The sequence below is a fragment of the Pteropus medius genome, unplaced genomic scaffold (assembly GCF_902729225.1).
Source record: "Pteropus medius unplaced genomic scaffold, Ma_sr-lr_union100, whole genome shotgun sequence".
Taxonomy (NCBI): domain Eukaryota; kingdom Metazoa; phylum Chordata; class Mammalia; order Chiroptera; family Pteropodidae; genus Pteropus; species Pteropus medius.
In genome coordinates this window covers 31,000-56,083 of record NW_024348675.1, presented here as the reverse complement: position 1 = coordinate 56,083, position 25,084 = coordinate 31,000, and the positions used below count along the sequence as shown (strand labels likewise).

At 35.0% G+C, this 25,084-nt stretch overlaps 1 long non-coding RNA gene across 1 annotated transcript in view; it reads left to right on the top strand.

The window, feature by feature from the left end:
- Nucleotides 1–22,560, top strand: part of LOC120616826 (uncharacterized) — a 62,198-nt gene extending 39,638 nt beyond the window's left edge. The window contains exons 3-5 of the long non-coding RNA XR_005656706.1: nucleotides 8,329–8,387; nucleotides 10,468–10,588; nucleotides 18,690–22,560. This is a non-coding gene — a long non-coding RNA (uncharacterized LOC120616826). The remainder of the gene's footprint in view (nucleotides 1–8,328; nucleotides 8,388–10,467; nucleotides 10,589–18,689) is intronic.
- The last annotated feature ends 2,524 nt before the right edge of the window (nucleotides 22,561–25,084 follow it).

Below are 25,084 nucleotides of genomic sequence, written 5' to 3'. Positions count from 1 at the left end.
ATATCTTTTATTTATAACTTGTTTTAACTGATAAATTTAACAGCATACTTAAACTTTTTACTTTTGTGTCTCCCCTTATTTTATTGATGTTATAATTTACAAATTTTTATATTATGTACCCAAGAATAAAATATTGTAGTTATAACTTTTTAATGATTATTAACTTTAACATAACTTGTAAATGATTTGCACACTATCGCAATGAGAAAATCTGAGTTTTGTATGTACATTCATGTTTTCACGATGTTAATTAACACTTTTTATTTCCTGTGAAAAAGTCTCTGTAGGATTTCTGATAAATCCGGTGTCATGATTATGAACTTTTTCAGTTTTTCTTTGGAAAATTACTGTCTCTGAAAGATATAGATTTCTGAAGGAAATGCCTGTGGAGTATTCTTATGTGGCATGTTTTCTTTCACTATTCAAATATATCATCCTGTTCTTTTCTGGTATGCCATTATTTCTGATGAGACATATCCTTATGGTCTTAGGGCCATTTCCATGTACACAGCATGTGTCATTTTTCTCTTGCTGCTTTCAGATTTCTTTTTTGACTTTTTACAGTTTAATTATTGTGAAAAAATTGTGTTATGTGGCTCTTTGGGGTTTTAAACATATTTGGGATTCTTTGGAATTTCTTAATCTGGATGTTTGTTTTTCTTCCAAGGAATGAGTTCTTTTCAGCCACTGTTGTTTTAAATATACTTTCTCCACCTTTTCTTTCTCTTCTATTTTTAGTATTTACAAAATGTGTATATTGTTCTGTTTTGATGGTTTCGCATAAGTCCTATTGGCTTTCTTCATCTTTTTTTCTTTCCTTCTTTTTTTGTTTTGCTCCTGCATCTGGATGATTTAAATGACATGTCTTATGTTTAGCTTGATTGTTTCTTCTGCTTGGTTGCGACTGGTATTGAAGTTGTCTATTTAATTCTTTAGTTCAGTCATTATAATTCAGTTCCATTATTTAAAAAAAAAAAATTATTTCTATTTTTTTGAACTTCTCATTTTGTTTGTGCAGAACTTCTCATTTTGTTTTCGTAATTTTATTTAGTTGTCTTTCTGTGTTCTTATAGTTCAATAAACTTCTCTAAGAGGATTATTTTGAATTCTTTTTCATGTACTTCACAGATCTTAATTTCTTTAGGTTCAGTCATTGATGCTTTAGTAATTTATTTTTGTGATGTCATGTTTATCTGATTCTTAATGATCTTTGATAACTTGCATTGGTATCTATGCATTGGAGTAACTGGTCTCCTTTTTCAGACTTTACCAGTTTTCTTTGGCATAAAGAGTCCTTCATCCATTAACTCAGGTCAGTTGATTGCCATATTGGGCAGGTGGGGCTTTCTATCAGTGTTTCTTTTTGTGAGGGTTGCCTGAGTGCTGAGATCAGGGAGCAGTTACTGTCTGTGAACAGTTGGATAGGAATTCTGGCTTAGTTTTCTGCACATCTGTGGCTCCCAGTTGCCCGTATTCTCTGGTAAGGCCTCCTAGTAGGGTGTGACTTGGCGCTGTACTTAGCATTTGCATGGGTCTTTGAACTTCAGTGTCTAAGAAGTGCCGTGAAATTGTTTCCTTGGCTGTTATGGCTTGATATATGGGCATTCTAATCCAGCAAAGCTGCTCACAAAGTTTCTTTGCCAGATGGTACCACTGTATCAAGTTACCTTGATAGGAAGAAATACTGGATGGATTCTATAGTCAGGTGCCATTGTATATGGGGCTGTAGGATGGACAACACATTCCTAGATATTTTCATTAGGTTTGCTGATTGATTGAGCCAGTGGGCTGTACTCAGCAGTAAGTGGAGGCACAAAACTGCTTTTTTGCCTAGGCAGGGGTGGTAGGAAAGGCCTCAGGGCTGCCAGGGCTGGCTGGCTTTGGACTCTAATCTGGCAGAAGTGTGTACCCATCTCCTGGGCCAGTTCAGGACCTCAGCTGAGCTTTGTCGTCATACCAGCTACTGGCTGGCCTCTCGCCCAAGTGCCATTGTGTAAGTAGTGTTGTTGGATGGGCTGTGAAACTTCCCGTGTTCTCTGGTTAGGTTTTCTGGTTGGTTGGAGCTAGAGGATGCACCCAGCAGGCAGGTCTATGAATTAGCCTCCCTGCCCATATGGAGTGGGGAAACAGCCTACAAAGCTGTCAATGCTAATTGTTTGGGGTCTTGAATCAGACAGAACTGTGCATTGAGTTTACTTTTCAGATGGGGCCACTAACTTGGCTCTGCAGATAGGCAGATGTTTACTTTGGTGCTGCCGCAAGGAGGAATTCGATGTACGTGTTCTGAGTGCAGGTTACTAAAAGCTTCAGTCCCCTTCTCAACCACATCTGATGCCTAGTGGGTTCTCTTTACCCCACTGGAGAAACCATAGGTCTAGTGGGGGCCCTCTAGAGGAGGAGCAATGCAGGTAGCTGTTTCTCTTTTCCTTCAGATTTTTCTCTCAGTCTCTGTGGTCCAGGGATGTGCTTCAGTCTCATCTTCATGTTTGGAATTTTCACACTGGTGTCTTGTCCACAAATAGCTGTTAATTGGTCTTGTTAGAAGGCATGAGGTTAGATTTTGATGGTACCACTAATTACCCTACTGACCTACTAGCAAAATATTGGCTTCCTTTACTCACAACTTTATGCTCTTGGCAAAGACGTGTTAGTTCCAAGTGGAAGAATATTTCTACTAGAGACAAAACAGTGATTACATCAAACTGAAAGTTAAGCCTGTTGCCTGGCCATTTGGACTCCTGACACCTAATTTAAACCAACAGCCCAAGAAGTGAGTTTCTTTTCCTGACTAGTTATTCTTCCTGACCAGTAAGGAAGAATTGAACTACTTATTCTATAGTAGACATAAGAGTATGTGTGAAATACAAGACAACCCTTAGGCAGGGGTCCTTAACCCCCAGGCTGTGGACTTGTACAGGGCCGTGGCCTGTTAGGAACTGGGCTGCACAGCAAGAGGTGAGTGGTGGGCAAGTGAGCAAAGCTTATTCTCCCCAGTGCTTGCATCATCACCTCACCTCCACCTCAAGTCATTGGGCATTAGATTCTCATAGGAGCACCGCTTCCTGGTACAAAAAACGTTGGGGACTGATGTTTTAGGAAATATCTCTTAATATTACTACACTTGTGATTAAGGTAAATGGAAAACACAAAAACACAATCCAAGTGGGAGTAGTAATGGCCCCAGAGCCTTTAAGAATGAATTCTTAAAGAATTACGAACATTTGAAGAGCTTGATTACAACAATGGATATACGGAATAATTAGTGGGAGAAAGTAGTTTTAAATACCAGTTATGACTATATGACTGTTTATAGAATTGAAGGCTATTGTATGTAATTGTCATTGTATGTGTGTAGGTATGTAGGTTACTCTGTGTGTGAGGCAGATTTTTTCATTTCCTCCCTATTCTCTTTATGATGTAACATACTATATTGATTTTGTATAGTATTTAAGTTACAGGATATCGAGGAGAAGTGAAAATATCACTGAAGCTCTTATCTCCTTTTCTAGAGAGGGAGTTTCTGTGGTTTTCGTTGTATGCATGATAGTTGTATCATATTAGGCTTCAGAATTATCAGCTGGTTGTTGCCTTATTTTCAGGTTAGGTATGATATATATATTTGCCAGAGTGCAGAAGGTCTGGGCTTCTAATTGTTAGTATTATGTGTCAGTTTGAGTGGGCCCAAGTATTTTTTCAAAGTATTTTCTGGATGAAAATAACATTTGAATCTTTTTTTTTTTTAACATTTGAATCTTAGGAGGCCATTTGGATTCATTATGCCTAATATAAATCAAATTGGCTAAAGCCAATATACACTCCTTAATGTTGGTTTGAAGATTTAAATAGAACAATAATATTGACAATCCTGTGAATAAGTGGAAACTCTTCTTACTTGTTTTTGAACTGAGACATTGGTAGTTACCTGCCTTCATCTTGGAATTAAAACATCCAGCTGAACCAGATTCAGATCTTTATACTTGTTAGGCTCTATAAATTCATATAAATTTGTTTATGTGAATGTATGCACGTACACAGATATGCCTGCATACACACCTACCCCCCGTTGGTTCTGTTTCTCTAGAGATCCTTAACAACAGTATTTATCCCTTTAAATAGAATGCACAAACCTCTATCCAAGAAAAATCCTTTTCCTTTTTTTTAACTGGTTCTTTTCATATTTATTACATCTATATTAGCAGACAATTTAGTAAGTTTTACTTTCCATCATTAAACATTTCAAATAACTTAAGTTTAAAAGATGTTGAATATAGTTTGACAAAATTTTTTAATAGACTTTAAATTTTAGTTTTTATTGGCCACATTTGGTTTCTGTCAAAGACTCTTTAAAAAAACTTGTAAAAATTTAAAATCTATTTTTAGCTCTGCAGTTGTACATAAAAGAGTATCAGCTCAGTTTGGATGCTGGGCCATTGTTTCCTGATCTGTGCTCTAGTACTTACAAGTATACCATTTCTGTTTCTTTTCTTCAAGGAGTTACAAATTTCCTTTTAGTGTGTTTTGGTTTTTAAGCAATTTATTACTTTAAGAATAAGTCTGCCACAGGAAAGGATAGTATGCCTATTTAACAACTGATCTTTGTTTGCTGTGGTCCTAAGAGACTCATGAATATCAAACTCCATTGGCTCTCAGAGTTGACTTGGGTGATTACCTTAAAAGCTGTGGAGAATCAGCTTTGCTTACTTGCCCACCACTAGATATGTGGTTCAGACACTTTCCTCTCCAAGGAAAAGCTTGGATTTGGAGATTACTTCATGATTATAAGAGATGAGTGTGTATGTGTGTGTGTGGTGGGGGTAGTGGTGGGCTTTATATGTCTTAGCCTTTCCTACCCATTTTGATATAGGTGTTTTCTCAGTTGCCAACGTGTAGGAGTCACACAACTGGTTTTTCGATTTCATTTAGGGAGTTAATCTATATGTAGTTGTATGACCATGGGAAGAAGGAAAGTCAGGAGCTTCTTTTCTCATCATCTTTATGACTATCAGGGACATTTTCTTTTCACACAAACGTGACATATGGAATGATAATAATAACATGAAGTTGTAACTACTAAACTTCAGTTTGTGTGCACATAGTATATACATTTCTAAATCTCCTTTGATTCAGATTGAGGCAGAGTGAATTTTATAAATACTCTATTTTATTTAAAATAATTTTTAATCCTCAAGAGATGCAAGAATGGCAAGAGTATTAATCATTTCCATGTTTGGGGAAATTCCATTTGTTGTGTTTGGAGAAATTCCATTTGTTGAGTACCTATGAGGGCATGGCATAATTTGCTAAACTGCTGCTTCAGGTATTTTGTTTGGAAAATCTGTCACAGTAGGGACACACACAGCTGTTTTTTGAATGAGCAGAAAAGAAAAATATGCTTTTGACAACCAGAAAGTTCTTTCAAGTTGTATCAAATAGATCTGTAGAAGCATTTAAATGTTCTCAAGATGGAATTGGTAGCCGAAGTGTGATGTTGCAGAAAAATGTACAGCAGCCATCTCTTGAGGGCAGACCTGGTACCCAGATATACAAGAAAGCTTCAAGATACCTAAGTTGTCCCATATTGTCGCATAGGCCATTCATGTGTGAATATCACAAAAGATTCTTATTATTCTGCTAGTTTGGTATTGAGGATTTGCTTGTACCCCTCCTGAGTTTTATCTTCACAGTCTTTTTTAATTTTTTAATTTAATTTTTTTTATTATGGTGACATTGGTTACCAAAATCCATTAAGTTTCAAGTGTATAATTCAAAAGTAAGGCAGATATATATATATATTGCATTTTGTGGACACTGCCCATAGATTTTTTTTTTCCTGTAACCACATATTTGACCCCTTTTACCCCATCTACCTTTCTTATCCCATCTACCTTATTCCTCCCCTCTTCATAGTCTTTTAAGAGATGCTTACACATTATTCCAACTTAGAGGAACCTGGGGAAATAGGTTCTATGAGTATTGAGGAGTAAGACTTGACTTTCTGAAGTACAAGCTTCATACTGATTCAGAACAACTTCTAAATGTGTCCATTTCTGAAAATGACTGTATTCCTGTTTCATGTGAAAAATTTGCTCTGGAGTTGGAAGGCACCTGCAGGCTAGGCAGGGCAGGCTGCTACAGAGTCTGTGGTGGGGTCTGTATCTGGAAGCTCTGGTGTCTGGGCCTTAGGCCTGGAGTGGAACTGGACAGAGGGGCACTCAGCCGCCATTTCGGGGAACTGGTTTCATCAGCACTGCCTCAAGCTGCATGGGTAGCCTCAACTTCACCCTGCAAGCCACACTGCTGATGGGCCAGGGACCAGGACCTGTTGCGGTTTTAACGGAGACACAAGCTCTGGCATACCCTAGCTGCAGTGGCCCCTTCAGCACCTGTCAGTGGCCCTGGCCTACTTGTCTTTTTCATTTTTTGGCATCCTAGTAGGTATGAAGACGTGTATCATTATGATTTCTGCTGAAACAGCTATGAAAGATAATGATATTTGAGCATCCTTTCATATACTTATTGACCATTTAAATTTTATCTTTAAATTGAAATACTTGACATGTAAATTTAAAGTATGACACATGCTGATTTGATACATTTACAAATTGTAATATGATTGCCCTTGTCGCTTAGCACTTCTGTGCTGTTATGACTATGATTTCTTTTTAGAGGGTGGAACAATTAAGTACCAGTTTCTCAGCAAGTTTGATCGTTATAATACAATATGGTTATCTGTACTCAATATCCAGTGCATTCGATCTCTGGTGGTTACTACTCTTTACAAGTTTGTACCCTGAAACTAAATATGTTCTATCTCTTCAACCTTTACCCCTTGTAATTACCATTTTATTAGATTTTATGACCTTGCCTTTTTTTATATTTCACATATAAGTTAAATCATACAATGTTTGTCTGACTTATACCTATATCACTTACCATAATACTCTCTAAGGCCATCTACACTGTTGCAAGTGGAAGACTGAATACTATTTTGTTTTATGCGTGGCACCTTCTTTAATCCATTCTGTTTGTTGATGGTACCTTGTTTCCATTACTTCGCTACTGTGAATAATGTTGCAGTAAACATGAGAGTACATATGTCTTTGATACTCTGTTTTTATTTTCTTTGGCAGAATACCAGAAGTGGAAGTGCTGGATCATGTGGTAGATCTATTTTTAATTTTTAAGGAGCCTTCATATTATTTTCCATAATAAAATTGGCTGTACCAATTTGCATTTCTCCCTGCACTTAGTAAAGGTTTCCTTTTCTTTACACCCTGAAAAACACTTAGTGGTTTGTCTTTTTGATGATAACCATACTAGCAAAGTGATATTTTATTGTGGTTTTCAGTTCTATTTCCCTGATGATTAAATGTTTATCGTCTGTTCAGTTACCTGTTGGCCATTTGAACATCTTTAAAAAATGTCAGTTTAGTTCCTCTGCCCATTTTTTAATCAAAATGTTTTTTGTTATTGAGTTATATGAGTTCTTTATATATTTGGGATATTAACTTCTTATCCACATGTGTGGTTTGCAGAAATTTTCTCCTATCCTTTGGGTTGTTTGTTTGTTTGTTAGTTTTTACTTTGCCGAAGCTTTTAATTTGATAAAGTCCTATATGTTATTTTTTGCTTTTGTTGTTTGTACTTTTCCTGTCATATCCAATAAAGTCATTGTCAAGACCATTGTCAAGGTGCTTCCTCCCTACATTTTGTTCTAGGTTTATGGTATGCGGTTTTACATTTAACTCTTTGATCATTTTGGGTTAATTTTTGTGAGTGGCATAGTTAGGGGTCCAATTTCATTGATTATGTACATATAGACTTTACATGTGATTATCAATTTTTTGCAACATCATTTGTTGAAGAGACAATCCTTTTGTCATTAGGCTTTCTTGGATCTTTTGTGGAATATTAGTTGACTGTAAATGCAAGAGTTTAATTCTGGGTTCCATGTTCTGTTTTTTTGTAAATGCAAATACCATACTATTTTTATTATTATAGTTTTGTAGTATAGCTTGAAATCAAGAAGGGCAATAACTCCAGCTTTGTTCTTCCTCTCGATTGCTTTATTTATCTGATGTCCTTTGTGATTTCACACAAATTTCAGGATATTTTAAAAGTTGTTATCACTGTGCACTTGATTAAAATGTAACACAAAATCTCCCCAGGTTTTTGTCTTCCATGTTATCTGTGGACTCAAAACATCATTGTTTCATTTAAGCATATTATAAGACCTGAAAGAACATATTAGATTTCTAATTAATATCATATGAAATAAATGTAAAAACTTTCATTGTTTTCTTTCTTTTTTAAAAAAAAAATTAACAGAATGCTGCCTTTTTGTATGGCCTTGGTTTGGTTTACTTCTACTACAATGCATTTCACTGGTAAGTTGACTTACACCAGATGTGTGTGTGTATGTGTGTATGACAAAATGAAATATTTTAATGTTAACATAAATCTTAAGAGTAGCGTATTTATGTTTTTAGGCTTCTAATCATGTTCAGCCTTCATTCCTTCCACTCAGCACACCTGCTAAGACTTTCTGATAGCTGCTAACTAGTAATTTGATTATAAACTCTCAATATCCTACAGTTAGTAATAACTAAAGTATGTCTTTCAGTGTTGAGAATTAACTGTAATAGTAATATGTAAGGTTTTATGAACTGTAAAGAATAGAAAATATTTTTTGTGTTGTCCTTATTTTTTTCCTTTATATGCTATGAGGAATATGCAAAGAAAGGTGAATGAGTACATTGGCCATTGTTCGTAACTATGTTGCATAGATCATTCTGAATAATATAGAATTCTCAAATATGCATTGACCAGCATTTAATGTGGTTTCCCAGAGATTACTGTTTAGCTTTTAGTTGGACTATTTGCTAATTTTCTTGCGCTTTGCCTTTTGGGCCTTTTAATTATGTTTGGAAGCACTTGCATTTTTTGGTAAGTAAACTTGTGGATTATAAACATTACAACTTTTTTCTCATGAATTACACATTGCTTTGAGAGACTTTAAACTTAAGCCACCTACCTTCTTTTGCATTGAATCGTTATTTTAAACAGCCTAGATTAGAATCATTTTAAGGTCTCTAAATCTCTTGAAGATTCTATTCACAGAATTTACAATTTAACTTTTAGAAATAGAAAAGATCCTAGAGATCACATAGTTTTAATCCTTTGATATTCTTACTGGTAAAAATAAGATGGGTTAATTTTTACTCAGTGTTACATAATCATTTATTTAGTAGTGGAAGCAGGCCTCATACTGCGGGATCCTACTCTTAATAATTTCAAAGCATATTTCATACTGAAAGAAAAAAGTGGCATATATTTTATATATCTCTGATTGGCATTGGAGTCACAGATTTATGATCACTTATAAATAGGAAGAGGACAGTTGGTTACAAAAGTTACAGGTAGGACTTATCAAATTTTTAAAGAGATATGTTTAGAAATAAAGTTATCAGTTATGGTAAATGAAATAATTTGTACTTTGCTCTGTCTAGGTGGAAATTTTTAAGTTAATATTTTAAAGTTGTTTGTGTAAATAAATAATAATCATTTTAGCTGGCCAGAACAAATTTAGATGAAATCAAGTGTAAAACTAGGAACAGAGAACTTTATTGTTTAGGAATTGAGAAGTGTACCTCATGCAGGACAATTTTAACATACTTAAAATAACTTGAGCCCTTTTAGATTCAAGGTAAGAACATAAAATCAACAGGGAGATAAGCAACACTTTAATATATATGTGAAAATGTTAAATTAGTTGATTATGAATTTGACAACTTAAATTTTATTAAATTTATTGGGGTGACATTGCTTAATGAAATTATATAGGTTTCATATTTATAATTCAGTAATGCATCATCTATATATTACCTTGTGTCTGTTTCTGTCACCATATAGTTGACTCTCTTTACTGTCCTCTATCAGACAAATAAAGGTTGAAGTAAGTCAGAGAAGTCAGACACAGTCTTATTTACATGGGTTCTTGGCTAATGGCAGAGGTGGCACTGGGTTGCTGTAGGGGCAGGAATGTTCTTTTCTACAAATTACACTCTTATGTAGGAATTTCACATGGAAAAAAATAAAAACTAGCCACTGTTTTTGTCATGTTATACTTAGATTCAGACTATAAACCAAAATATGATAGGTAAACGTAAAGCTTTTAAAAGTGGGTTTTATATGGAGCAGTATAGACTCCCTGAGATGTTTTATAAAAATTTTAATTGTTATTTATAATCAAAATATTATCAATATATTGAATAATTCGAGAAAGTTTAGGAAAAATTCAGCTGAGATTTATTCCATTTTTCTAATCTTTTTTACTATTCATTCATAATGGTTTTAGAAAATTATCATCTTTGTTAAAATTATGTAACCAGAATCTTTCTTGTACTACCAAGGAAATTACATGTAAATATTAAAATCTTACAGTTTCTTATGTCTGTATTCCTTAAGGGCAATTAAAGCATTTCAAGAGGTGCTTTATGTTGACCCCAGCTTTTGTCGGGCCAAGGAAATTCATTTACGACTTGGGCTCATGTTCAAAGTGAACACAGATTATGAATCTAGTTTAAAGGTAGGTGGTTGATATTTTTCTTAGATACACCATTTTTATTCATTTATGCATGTATGCCTGAGTGCTTGTGTGTGTTTAAATGTTAAGAGTCTTGAGAAATGCAGAATTTATAAAAAAAAAAAAGAATGAATTTAGGATATAAACTAAAGGTAAAAAATAGAATTGGATTTTAGGACAAAAAGATGTAATGCTAACATTTGCAAGGTACTTTTAGTGCTTTAGATTGTTTTTTTCTTTAAAAAATTTAATGCCATGAGTTGTAATTGGAAAACAGTGAAGAGTTTTATTGCATTTCAGCATGTAAAACACTTTTCTATATGTGACTGTGCACCATAAAGGTAAAGAGTTGTTTAGTTATGCTGTACCTGTGATCTAATTATTGACTATTCTTATGGGTCTGATTAGAAATCTGTCTACCTCTAGTAGCAGGACGTGCATATGTCATTATAAAATCATAGAATATATTTTCATATGTTATGGCTTATTGTTAGTTGGTGAGTATCAAACATCATTTGAGAAAAATTAATATATTTTAAATACCTTCATGAAAATTTGATTTGTCAGACTGACTTTTCAGAGTTTCTGGGTTTGTACTATTATTTTATGTTTTTTAAGTTTTTGAATAGATATAAGGCTTCCCTGCTTGGTAGAGGCATTGTTCTTTGAATTTTTATTTATGGAGAAAAACATTAGGTTTTCTGAATTTATGACTGCTTAGACTACGCTTTCCTTGATACAGACCTATTATACTCTTTTAAAAAAATATATTTTACTATTTCAACTACAGTTGGCGTACAATATTAGTTTCAGGTGTAAAACATAGGGACTAGACATTCATATAACTTATGAAGTAGTTGCCCTGATACGTCTGTTACCCCCCTGACACCAAACATATTATTGACTATATTCCTTCTGCTGTACTTTACATCCCGATGACTTGTAATTGCCAATTTGTAGATCTTAATATCTTCACCTTTTTTCACCCATTGTCCAAGCACCCTTCTGTCTGGCTGGCAACCATCAAAATGTATCTGTGAGTCTGTTTCTGTTTTGTTTTATGTAAATGGAATCATATGGTGTATGTCTTTCTCTAACTGACTGACTCTACGCAGGACAATACCGTTTAGGTTTATTCATTCATGTTGTTGCAGATAGCAAGATTTCATTCTTTTTCTTGGCCAGATAATATCTATCACTGCTTCTTTATCTATTCATCCATTGATGAATACAGAGATTGCTTCCATGTCTTTCCCTGGGCCTGGGGAAGGGGCTCCTGAGAAGAGCCCTGCCTGCAGGCCAAGTTTAGCCATAACCTGTGCCCTGCCATGGCCACCTGGCATTAGCCACCAAGCAATCACTCTGGGCTTGAAGGTTCCTTGAGAGTCCAAGCCATGAATTGAAGCCAGGTGTTATTAGTGCTTGGCTTTGGGCTGGCTGTTCAGCAAAAGATGTGGGGCACGCTGAGGCCAGATGCTGTTTATTTGAGGTTTGTGAACGTTAGAGATTTTAGGAAAGTCCACAGCATGAGCCAAACAGGCAATTTGTGTAGAAAAGACCCTGGAAGTGGCTTGACTGGGCTTATAGTTTGGGTCCCTTGGGTTTCAGAGAATCAGGAGGACAGGGTGAATGTTGTTAGCCAGGTTGATGGAGAATCAGATATAGCTGCTGGCTTCATTTGCATGCCTGGAGGGGAAGGGCTTAACAAAAGAATAATAGATTCTTCCAGCACTTCCCTGTGAGAGGAAGCTGCTCCACCAGCCCTTGCCCCAGAGGCAGACAACTCAGGTTTCTCCCAATGTGTCCCTGGTACCTTTTGAGCTGCTGCCTCAGCACTGGAGCCCAAATCAAATGAGTCCGATAGCAAGTATGTCTGAGCCTGGGCCAGTTAACAGAAATGTCTGCAACTCCAGTGGCCTTTTATCTCACTCAGGCACAATTTTCATTGGTTTTCATAGCCAAAGGTGTGGGATTTCTTTTCGTGGCACTATAACCCTGGGCTGGGGATTCTGGTTTGGGGCCGCGACTTCTTGCTCTTCAGGGGGTCCTACACAGCTGAGATATCCCTCCAAATTGGCATGCTGAATGGAACCAGCTCATTCTGCTTCTCTGCCCGTCCTACCAGTCTGGAGTTGGGCTCTTCTCCATGCCCTCAGTTGTAGGACTTCTCTTCAGCCAGACTTCAGGCAACTGCCAGTGGTGGCTGTTCTGTAGTTTTGTTGTAATTTTGATGTGTTCATGAGAGGGTGTGACCACAGTTGCCATCTTGACTGGAAATCTCTTATTATTGTAGATTATCTTGATTACAAAGGATCAGAGTGAGTGTGTGTGTGTGTGTGTGTGTGAGAGAGAGAGAGAGAGAGAGAGAAAGAGTAAGAGAGAGAGAGATATTACTCTGAATTAACATGTTCACTGGCTTATCGAAAATGTGTTTGCTTACTAATTAATATAGAAAATGTCTTCTATGCACTTTTATTTGCTTAGGCATAGAGAGCCTTCAAATGATGTTGATTTTAGCAAAAATGTCTTAAGTACATGCAGTTTTCTTTTTCTGTTCATTTCTTTATTTTAAATTTCTGACAAATTTCTGTAGCAAATTCCATTTACATGAAAATACAATATGAAGATGTTTTGACATTAATCTTTCTTTTGGTATGAATATTGCATTTGATTATCTCATTTGGACATTTGCTTTTAAAGTCTTCTCCATTAATAGAAACATTTCTTGTCTACTGTGGAACAGTTTTAGGCATCAGTACTTTTACTTGAGGATGAGATATTTATATGTTATTATATAATTACTTAGCATTTAAAATGTATAAACATGGGAATCAGAATTAATGCTATCTCTTTCTTGGTTTTTAATTTTACTAAGTTGGACTGGTCAGTAATTTAACTTTAGCTAGCAGATATAGAACCTCTATTATGTGTTTCCTTTTATAGTATATTAGCATTGAGACTTAAAATCCAAACTCATTTCCAAGCTTCAAGAGAAATTCAGATAGGTCCTCCAGGATCTTTCTTGTATTTTCTTTTCTGTTGACTTTTTCTATCGTGGTATAATTATTTGGTGTGATCAAAGTGATGTTAATTTTTTGCAACACATATAGAAATATATTCACTTCTTTGTGGCTTATTATGTACTTGGTACAATATTGACATAGTAAGAGCTCAACAAATGTGTGCTTATTTTCTCATCTTCATTTAGTAGAAGGAAAAGAAATGTAACCACCTGTTGATGTCTTCATGAATAATAATTTTAAAAGCAGGAAATTGCTTTATTTCTCATTGGCCAAATATACATTAAGTGGTTTCCTATAGGAAGATGTGTCATTATTCATAGTCTCATCATTGATCAGTGAGGGTGTAACTCTCCAAGAAGTGTGTTAGAACAAGTTTTGAAGTAGAGGATAGTGTCAACTTTCAGTTCTTTACATTTCATGTGTTTTCTATCTTTTTCCTTCCCTTAACTCCAAGAGACATATAGTATCATTCCTTTACAGCAGAAAATAAATCAATTGCAAGTTATTTAAATAAAATACAGATTCTTTTTTTCTTTTGAATCATGAGTTTATTTGTATGTATATTATAAACACTGAGAGCTAGTATATTTATCTGTACTCTTTCTAGATTTCTATCTTATAAGTTATAACATATATGATTATAAAAGATATTATTGTAAGCTATTTTATATTTATTTATTTTTATATTTATTGATTGATTTCTTTATGGTGACATTGCTTAACAAAATCTAGTAAGTTTCAGCTGTACATTTTAACAGTAAGATATATATATATATTTATATATGTATATATATACACCTTACTGTTACATATATATACCTTACTGTTAAAATGTGTGTGTGTGTGTATATATATATATATGTGTGTGTGTATATCACGTGTGTGTAGTATTGTGTGTGTGTGTGTGTGTATTTACACTGCGTGTTCATCTCCCATAGTTAGATTTCTTTCTGTCACCACATATTGCCCCCTTTTACCTCCTTTGCCTCCCCTCTACTCTCTGGTAACTACTAGTGTATTGTCCATGTCCATGAGTCTCTGCTTGTCCTGTTCCTTTGTTACTTTTAGGTGTATATCCCATATGTAAATATATCATGTGGTTTTCAACTTTTTCTGTCTGGCTCATTTCACTTAGATGATTATCTCAAGGTCCATCCATGTTGTTGCAAATGGCAGGATTTCTTCTCTTCCTATGGCTGAGTCATATTCCATTATATAAGTGTGCCACACCTTCTTTAGCCAATCATCTATCCTAGGACACTTCAGTTGCTTCCATGTCCTGGCCACTGTGAATAATGCTGCTATGAACATCAGTGTGCAAATATCTTTACGAGTATGAGTTTTCAAGTCTTTGCGATAAATTCCCAGTATAGGGATTGCTGGATCACATGATAGATCAATTCTTAGTTTTTTGAGGAATCTTCATACTGTTTTACATAGTGGCTGTACCAATTTGCAGTCCCACCACAGTGTATGTGGGTTCCTTTTTCTCAGCATCCTCTCTAGCATTTATTGCTTGTCTTGTTGGTTATACCTATTCTAACAGGTGTGAGGCGGTATCTCATTGTGGTTTTGATCTGCATATCCCTAATAGCTAGTGATGTTGAGCATCTTTTCATCTGTTTGTTGGCCATTTGTATGTCCTCTAGGGAAAAGTTCTGTTCAGGCTTTGGCAATTTCGGTCTTTTGTGCTTCCATATAAATCTGATGATTTTTTGTTCCATTTCTTTAAAAACGGATGGGATTTCGATGAGGATTGCATTAAATCTGTATAATGCTTTAGGTAATAAAATAATTTTAATTATCTTGATTCTTCCAGTCCAAGAACGTTGGAACATGTTTCCATTTCCTTTTATCTTATTCAATTTCTTTTAATAGGATCTTGTAGTTTTATTATGTAGGTCCTTCACATGTTTTGTTAGATTTATTCCTAAGTATTTTATTCTTTTTGTTCAAAGCAATTGCAGAAGGAATTATTTTTTCCACTTCTTTTTCTGACATAGGCTATAGAAATGCCATGGATTTTTGAACATTGATTTTGTATCCAGAAACATGACTGTGTTTGCTTATTGTTTCTAGTAGTGTTCTTGTGGAGTTTCTAGGGTTTTCTATATAGAGAATCATGTCATCCACAAATAGTGACAATTTGACTTCTTTGTTTCCTATTTGGATGCCTTTTATATCTTTCTGTTGCCTGATTGCACTTGCTAGGACCTCCAATGTTATATTGAATAAGAGTGATGATAGTGGACAGCCTTGTCTTGTTCCTGATCTTAGAGGGAAGGTTTAGTTTTTCATCATTAAGTATAATGTTGGTTGAGGGCTTGTCGTATATGGCCTTTATTATATTAAACGTTTTTTTTTTGTATACTGATTTTGTTAAGTGTTTTGATCATAAATAGATGCTATTTCTTGTCGAAGGCTTTCTCTGTATCTATTGATATAATCATATGATTCTTATTTTTTAATTTGTTTATATAGTGTATCATGTTAATCAATTTGCATATGTTGAACCCTCCTTGTGCTTGTTCTTGTTTTCGGAGGTAGGCCAGTAATGACATGAACTTTCCTCTCATAACGGCTTTTGCCGTGTCCCAAAAGTTTTAATATGTTGTACTATTATTAGCATTTGTTTCTATGTACCTTTATTTCTCTCTTTATTTCTTTTTTGACCCTGTCATTCATTCTTCAGTAGCATGTTGTTTAATCTCCATGTGTTTGTAGTTCTTCTGATTTCTTTTTCCAGTTGATCTCCAGCTTTAAAGCATTATGATCAGAGAATATGGATGGTAAGATTTCAGCCCTCTTATATCTATTGAGGCTAACTTGTTTGTGTCCCAGTATGTAGTCAATCCTTCAGAATGGTCTATGTGTACTAGAGAAGAATGTTTAAGCAGCAGTTTTTGTGATGAGAGGCTCTATAAATGTCAATTATGTCCAGTTGGTCTAATGTGTCAGTTAAGGATGTTGTTTCCTTATTGATTTTCTGTTTAGATGATCTGTCCATTTCTGACAGTTGAGTATTTAGATACTCTAGTACAACAGTGTTTTGGTCTGTGTCTCCCTTTAGTTCTGGTAGTAATTGCTTTATGTATTTCGGGCTTTCTGATTGGACATGTAGGGGTAAATTAGTATTATGTCTCTTTATGTATGATTCCCTTTACTATTATGAGTGTCCCTCTGTATCTTTCTTTAACTTTTTTTATTTTGAAGTCTGTTTCATCCGATGTTACTGCTACTCCTGTTTTTCTCTGAATGCCATTTGCTTGAAATATCATTTTCCACCCTTTCACTTTGAGTCTTTATTTGTCTTTGGAACTGGGATGCCTTCCTTGAGGCAGAATGTGGTTGGGTTTTGTTTTTGGATCCAATCTGCATTTCTGTGACTTTTTATTGGTGAGTTCAGTCCATTTACGTATTGGGTGATTATTGAAATATGAGTTCTTATAGCAATTTTATCTTTTGTTTTCTTGTAGCTTGGTGTTTCCATTGCCTCCTTGTTCTTGTGTTGTAGAAAAGTTGCAAAAATCAGACTGGCAAGAAAGCAAGCAGCACTCGCAGAGTTGGAGAACTCAGGTTTATTATGCTGGTGATCCCAGAGGAGCTATTGCTCTGAAAATCTGCACTCCCCTCCCTGCTCGGTTGTAGCATTCCTTATATAGCATGGGATGATTGGTTAATTCGTCCTCAAATGGGTACAGAGTGGAAGAGTTTCTCTGGTTTGCAAGCAGTCGCAAAGAGTTACAAAAGCGTGAGAGTTGTTAGGGAGTACAGGCAGTTATATTTGTTGCTTAGACAGAACAAGCAAAAGAGAAGATGAGTCTTTAGTAAATTTCGAGTAGGCCTGTACAGCATGCATATCTATAGAAGCAGAACAAACAGCTGATTAGCCTTTTGAGTGAAAATTCCTCTTCACTTGTGTTTCTGTTTGCTTTATTTTGGTTGATTCTTGTGGGTTTTCCCTCTGGTCCTTCTTGTTCTATGTGACACACTTAAGTTCTAAATCTTTTTTTGTGTGGTTACCATTACGAATATATAAAGGATAGCTATATACATAGTCGTCCATTTCCTATGTATGCCTTATCTCCATTTTCCTCTGTAAATTTGGATCTTTGAATCCTCCCCTTTTTAGTCATTGTCTCAATTTGTTCCTAGGTATGCTGAACATTCATTACTACCTTGCTGTAGCAATTCTCTTCTTGTTTAAGCTTATAATGCCCTGCTCCTAGTATGGGTTGCACTCCTCAGTTTCTATCCGCCTGCTAGTCGCATTACTCCTTATTATGTATTTTTGTTATTATTATTGTTATTTTGTTTTAGGTGAGCTGACCACTTTCAGCATTTCCTCTAGTGCAGGTCTTGTAGTGGAGAATTCCCTCGACTGTTGTATGTCTGGAAAGGTCTTTATTTCTCCTTCATATCTAAAGGAGAGCTTTGCTGGGTACTTTACTCTTGGCTGGTAGTTCGTTTCATTTAATATTTTGAATATTTGAGTTTATTCATTTCTGGCTTTTAAGGTTTGTGCTGAGTCGTCCAATGATAATCTAATGGGTTTTCCTTTATAGGTTACCGCCGCCTTTTCCGTGGCTGCCCTGAGAATTATTTCTTTGTCGTTGATTTTTGATAATTTTAATGTAATGTGTCTTGGAGAAGGCATTTTTGGGTTGAGATAATTGGATGTTCTGTTAACTTCTTGAATTCCAAGCTCCAGCTCATTCCTTAGATTTGGGAAATTCTCATCCACTTTGTCTGAAAATGCTTTCTAATTTCTGCTCCTTTTCCTCCCCCTTGGTAATGCCCATTATTCATGTTTCCTCTTCTGATAGTATCAGCTAGTTCTTATATTTCTTTTATTATTTCTTATTCTTCAGTTTCTCTATTCTTCCTTCTGATTTATTTCTAGATTTCTGTCTTTGTTATTATCAGCCTTTTCCTCCATTTGGTTGACTCTGTTTCCTAAGCTTGACCGTATTTCTCTTTCTTTCTGACCTGTCTTGTCACTTCGGTTGTTCATGGTGGTTAAAAGACAATTTCTGTGCTTGTGCATTAATGGAACTTTATTCTGTCTGCCTTTTTTCCAGAAAGAAGATTTATTATATAAAGGTCTATGAAGCCTGTTGCAAGGAAAGTGTTTTCTGTTGGTTTCCAGTAGGTGGCGTCTAAGCCTCTTGGATCCTTGTAGTAGCTGCGCGTGGATTCCACACTCAGACCTGCTGGTGTGTGATTTGGGTGTTTGATGTTGATGTTCTGCTTATTGTATCAGGGAGAGAGTTCTGTGGACGTCTCTTACTCTGCCATGTTTGTGATGTCACTCCTGTAAGCTATTTTAAATGATTACAGCCTGGAAGTTCAGTATGTACGGATTTTCTACTCTTGAAGCAAAAACCTTCTGTAAATGCTGGACTTTTTCTGGGTTTTCTGAAGTTGGGAAAGGATTTCATCTTTCTTTTTCAGCTGTAGTGTCAGCATTGGTCATTCATCTTTCATTGTATCGTAATGAAAGCTCTGCCACATTCTGGAGAAGCTCCATAGCTAAGCCACATCTTTTCATAGGAGATTCTACTCTTTTCCTATATATCTATGGCTTCCAAGGCCTCCTGTTTTATTTTTGTTACTAGAAAAAGGTGAAGTGTATCTCAGATACAGATTAATTCACTTTTAGTATAACTGCCATTGAAGTACCAAATTTGGTTTTAAAATTTGACACCACCTTTTAACTAAATGTGACCCTTGTTAAGGGGCCTAATGTTTTATCTTTGTATTGTAACAGCTATGCCTACTTTATAAGGTGAATGTAGTACATAATTAATGTCTATGAAAATGACTGGCAAAACAATACTGATGTTTTTTCAGGCCTTTTTAAATTTTTTTCCCCGTTATCTGAAATTCTTCTAATTGCAGGGTTCTGTGTATAGTGTATTAAATTCTGTTTTCCCATCACAGAGTATATTCAAATTCTTAGCCTATTTTTAATCATGTGGTCAAATAAAGTTATGTGTTTAATGGCTGGTGGCAATTGCAGTTCCTAATTGGTGAAGTAGATAAATTACATATAAACCATTCCATTCCATAGTAACATTTCTAATAACGTTTTTGTTGTTGTTTTTTTTTTTCTTTCAGATAATTTCCCAGGGTACATTGTATTGACTCTTAACTGTATAATAAGACTTTACAGTATTAATATTAATCTGAATGATACTGATAATACAGGTGGTGCTAGTCTTAAATGATGATTTGACATAGAATCTTTCAACTTTATGATTGTGTGAAAATAATGCTCATTCACTAGAAATAGCACCTCGAACTTTTAAATAAAATTTTTTATATTTCAATTATATTTGATATCCAATATTATATTAGTTTCAGGTATACAAAGTAGTGCTTAGACATTTGTATGTCTCACAAAATGATCACTCCAGTAAATTTAGTGCCCTTCTGACACCATACATAGTTATTACAATATTAATGACTGTGTTTTTTATGATGTACTTTTTATTCATGACTATTTCGTAACCACCAATTTGTACTTCTAAAGGTCCTCCCCATTTTTCACTGACCCGAATCCCCTGCTCATCTGGTAACCCTTACAGTGTTCTCTGTATCTATGAGTTTGTTTCTGTCTTTTTATTGTTGTTTACTTTGTTCTTTAGATTCTACACGTAAGTGAAAATCATATGGAATTTGTCTTTGTCCATTTGACTTACTCCACTCAGCATAATACCTGCTAAGTTTGTCATGAAATATAAATATAAATACTTTCCTTTTGCGGATATCTTTTAACCTGAAGTGAGTCACTTGTAGGCAGCCAATGTATAGGTCTTCTTTTCTTATCTATTCAGCCACCCTATGTTTTGATTGGAGCATTTAATTCTTTTTCATTAGAAATACTCATTGATAGATATGTAGTTATTGCCATTCTTTATTTATATTTTTGATACATATATTTTTTCTTCCTCTTAAAGAAGTCCATCCAACATTTCCTATAATACTGGCTTTTTCTTGACTTAGAAGCTCCTCATCTGTCCTTTGATTCTAAATGATAACTTTGCTAGATAAAGTAATCTTGGTTGTAGGTCCTTAGTTCTTATCACTTTGCTAGTCCCTTCAAGCCTGCAAAGTTTCTGCTAAGAAATTGGCTAACAGTCTTATGGGAGATCCTTTGTAATAGCTTTTCTCTTGCTACTTTTAAATTTCTGTCTTTAAGCTTTGACATGTTAATTAGGATGTGTCTTGGTATGGGCTTGTTTAGGACTCTTTGCTTCCTATATGTCTATTTCCTTTACCAGATTAGGGGAGTTTTCTGTCATTATTTCAAATAAGTCCTTAATTGATTTATCTTTTTCCTTTTTCTCTGGTACCCCTATGATGAGAATGTTTTTAGACTTGACGTTGTTCCAGAGAGCCTTATACTATTTTATTTTTTTTAAATTATTTTTTCATGCTGCTCTTCTGTTTGGATGTTCTCTTCTGCCTTATCTTCTAAATTGCAGATTTAGTCCTCTGCTTCATCTAATCTGTTGATTAATGTATTCTCTATTTCAGATGTTATATTCTCCATTTCCGACTAGTCTTTTTTTTTTATGTTTTCCATATTTAATTTATGCTTTTTATCTGTTTGTTGAAGGTCTCACTGAGAATATTTACTCTTCCCCTAAGTTCATTATAACCAGTGTATTGATCTCAACATCTGGTAGATGGCTTGTGTCCATTTTATTTAGTTCTTTTTTCTGGAGCTTTGTTTTGTTCCTTCATGGGTGATATGTGTCTTTGCTTCCCCATTTTGGCTGCTTCCCCGTGTGTGTTTCTGTACTTTAGGTAGCGTTGCTAAGTCTCCCCATCTCGACAGAGCGACATTCGTAGTAGATACAGCATTATTTACAGTAGCCAATAGATGGAGGCAGCCTGGGTGTCCATCAGTGGATGAATGGATAAAGAAGTGGTAAATATGTAAAATGGAACATTACTCAGCCTATGGATGGACCTAGAAGGTATTGTGCTTAGTAGAGTAAGTACGACAAAAACAAATGCTGTATGATTTCACTTACATGTGGATTCTAAGAAACAAAATAAAACAAATAAACTCAGATACAGAGAACATTTTGAGGGTTAACAAATGAGAAGGGAATTAGGGTTGGGTAAAAAAAGAGAAGGATTAAGAAGTACACACTGTTATTTACAAAATAGTCATGGGGTGTAAAGTATAGCATAAGGAATATAATTAGTAATATAACAACTATGTATCGTGTCAGGTGGGTAGCAGCTTTATTGGTGTCATCACTTTCTAAATTATAAATGTCTATTCACTATGTTGTACACCTGAAACCAATATAATATTGTATTTCATATGTAACTGAAAAATAAAAAATATCTTAAAATGAACACAAGTTGTGTAGTGGGGATAGGAGCAACTTTGAATAAGAGGCTCATATTCTCTATATTCCTTTATGCTTACACTGATCACATACTTCACTAGTTACAGTTTTTTTAAACTTTGAATCAGCTGTATATCTATGTTTTATTGTATTGTAAAATAAAATAGAGAAAAATTCCCAGACAAGTGAAACAAAATGATATTTTAAAATGTAGAAACCATAATCCCATTACTTTTATTGTTAATTCAAGTGATATAATTTGCATTTTGATAAATATGAAAAATAAAGATTAAAAAAATTACAAAAATTTATAAATCATACATTTAAGCAACTATTCTAAACCATCACTTTTACATATGTAACTTTTTTAAAAGTTTATTAAATTTATTAGGGTGACATCGGTTGATAAAATTATATACATTTTTAGAGTATTACAATCATAATTCTATAATACATTATATGATTATTGCATTGTGTTGCATTACTCAAAGTTAAATCTCCTTCCATCACCTTATGTTTTACCTTATCTACCTCCCTCATCCCCCCTTCTGTTAACTAATAAACTTGTCTATAATAATGAGTCTCTTTTGGCCTTGTTCATTAGTTGATTTCAGTTTTATATTGCACTATCAGTGAAATCATATGGTTCTCAACTACGTCAAAAGTATATTGCATTGTGTATTCACTATCCAAAGCTAAATCTCCTGTCATACTATATTTGACCCCCTTTACTGTTATCAACCTCCTCCTCCTCCTTACCTCTGGTCACTAAAGTATTGTCCATGTCCATAAGTCTCTGTTTGCCTTGTTCATATCTTGTTTTCAGTTTTACCCAGTATATGTTATCCAACATATAAATCATATGGTTTTCAACTTTTCTGTCTGATTTATTTCGCTTGGCATAATCTCAAGATCTATCCATGTTGTTGCAAATGTCAGCGTTTCATCTTTTCTTACGGCTGAGTAATACTCCATTATATATATATATATATATATATATATATACACACACACCACATCTTCTTTATCCAGTCATCTGTCGAAGGACAACTTCAGTTGTTTCCATGTCTTCGCCACCGTAAATAAAGCTGCAATGAACATCAGGTGCATATATGTTCACAGATAAACGTTTTTAAATTCTTTTGGGTAGATACCCAGAAGAGGGAATGCTCGGTCAAATGATAATTCTGTGCTTAATTTTTTGAGGAATCTCTTTACCGTTTTCCACAGTGGCTGTCCCAGTTTATATTCCACGAGCAGTGTGTGAGGGTTCCTTTTTCTCCACAACCTCTCCAACACTTATCACTAGTCCTGTATAGCCGATGTAAGCGGTGTTAGATAGTATCTCATTGTGGTTTTGATTTGCATTTCCCTAATCACTGGTGAGGTTGAGCATCTTTTTGTACATCTGCTGGCCATTTGTATGTCTTGGGAGAGGTGTCTGTTCAGGTCCTCCACGCATTTTAATCAATTTTTGTTTGTTGTTTATTGTTGAGTTCTTTGTATAGTTTGGATATTAGGTCCTTATCAGAGGCGTTGTTGCAAATATCTTCTCCCATTCAGATGGTTGCATTTTTGTTTGTTGATGGTTTCTTTTGCTGTGCGGAAGCTTTTTAGTTTGATACAGTCCCATTCATTTGTTTATGCTTTCACTTTCCTCGCCTTTGAGGTCAAATCCATTAAAACCTAAGTCCAAGTCCAAGGTCCATGAGTTTAGTACGTATGTTTTCTTCTATGCAATTTATTGTTTTAGGTCTTATATTCAGGTCTTTGATCCATTTAGAGTTAATTTTGGTGTGTGGTGACATATAGCAGTCTAGTGTTATTCTTGTACATGTGGCTTTTTCTATTTTCCCAGCACCATTTATTGAAGAGGCTTTCTTTTTTTCATTGTTTTGGCTCACTTATTGAAAATTATTTGCATATATATGTATATGTATATGTATATATACACACATCCGTGTGTGTTATAATTTAGAATGCTACTCACAGAATGTAATATGATTCTAACCTTTTTATAATTCATTATAAAAATATTTATGGAGAAACTAGTCATGCCAAAGTAGGTTGACAGAAATGACTAAGTGATGGTAAAGCATTCAACTTTTATCTAAAATAAAACAAGTGATGCTGTTTTTATTTTTAATGGGTTAAAAAAAATTTTTTTATGAGTTTCTTTGAACGAAACTGATGACACTTGCTAGGATGCAAAATCTCAGTGGACAGGCTTTCCTTGGGCTTGTGAGGTTTAGCATGTGACCGTTTTTTTTCACGCAAACTTTCCTCTTTTGGTTATAAATCAGTTTGAAGAATGCATTTGTGACCAGCCTCTTGGTAGTGTAGTGTCATTGGTCCCACGGTGCTAGGAAGGCCCATTCCTAGGTAGTCTTAGTGTCATCATTTGTCTTGCAGAAATGGTGGAACACTTGGGATGGGGCAAGACTGTAACTTTGGATGAATTGAAATCAAGTTCAAGTTTTTCTCAAAAGAGAAAGGCACGTAAATGGGAGGCAGTCAAGTCTTATGGGCATTTATTAAGAAAAAAAAGTCAGGATTACATCGAACCTGAACACTACATCATGTTCCAATTTTGCTGTCTGTTTCTCTTTTGTGTATTTTGTATCTGGTATAACATTTACTTACAGTTTGAGGGCACACCATACACCTCTTTGTCTTTCACAGTCTGCCATGAGGTGGGTTCCCATTTACTGTTGTTATATTATGCTGTTGCAGTGATGATAATGGTGGTGGTGGTGGTGGGAGTGGTGGTGGTGGTGATAGTAATTATATGGCCCACCTATTTCCCATTGGAAGTATTCAGGTGTCATTCATTATTAATCTAATTCCCACTAATTGTGTACTCGGTCACTGTAACTTTAAGGTTTATTGAGGGCCAAGACTGTAAAATATCTAGAAGCCAGGAGGACAGTAAGAGTTTCATAAGTAAGTTTCCTGTGCCTCTGCAGCCATTATAGAGAGCTTTTAAATTTTACTTTTTACTTGTTTTCTCTTCATGTTCACTTCAGCTCCCATCTGAATTAACTTAGTTAGTAGTCCTTTTTAGGTTAGGGGGTAGGCACGTTTCCATAGCTGGGTTCTAGTGT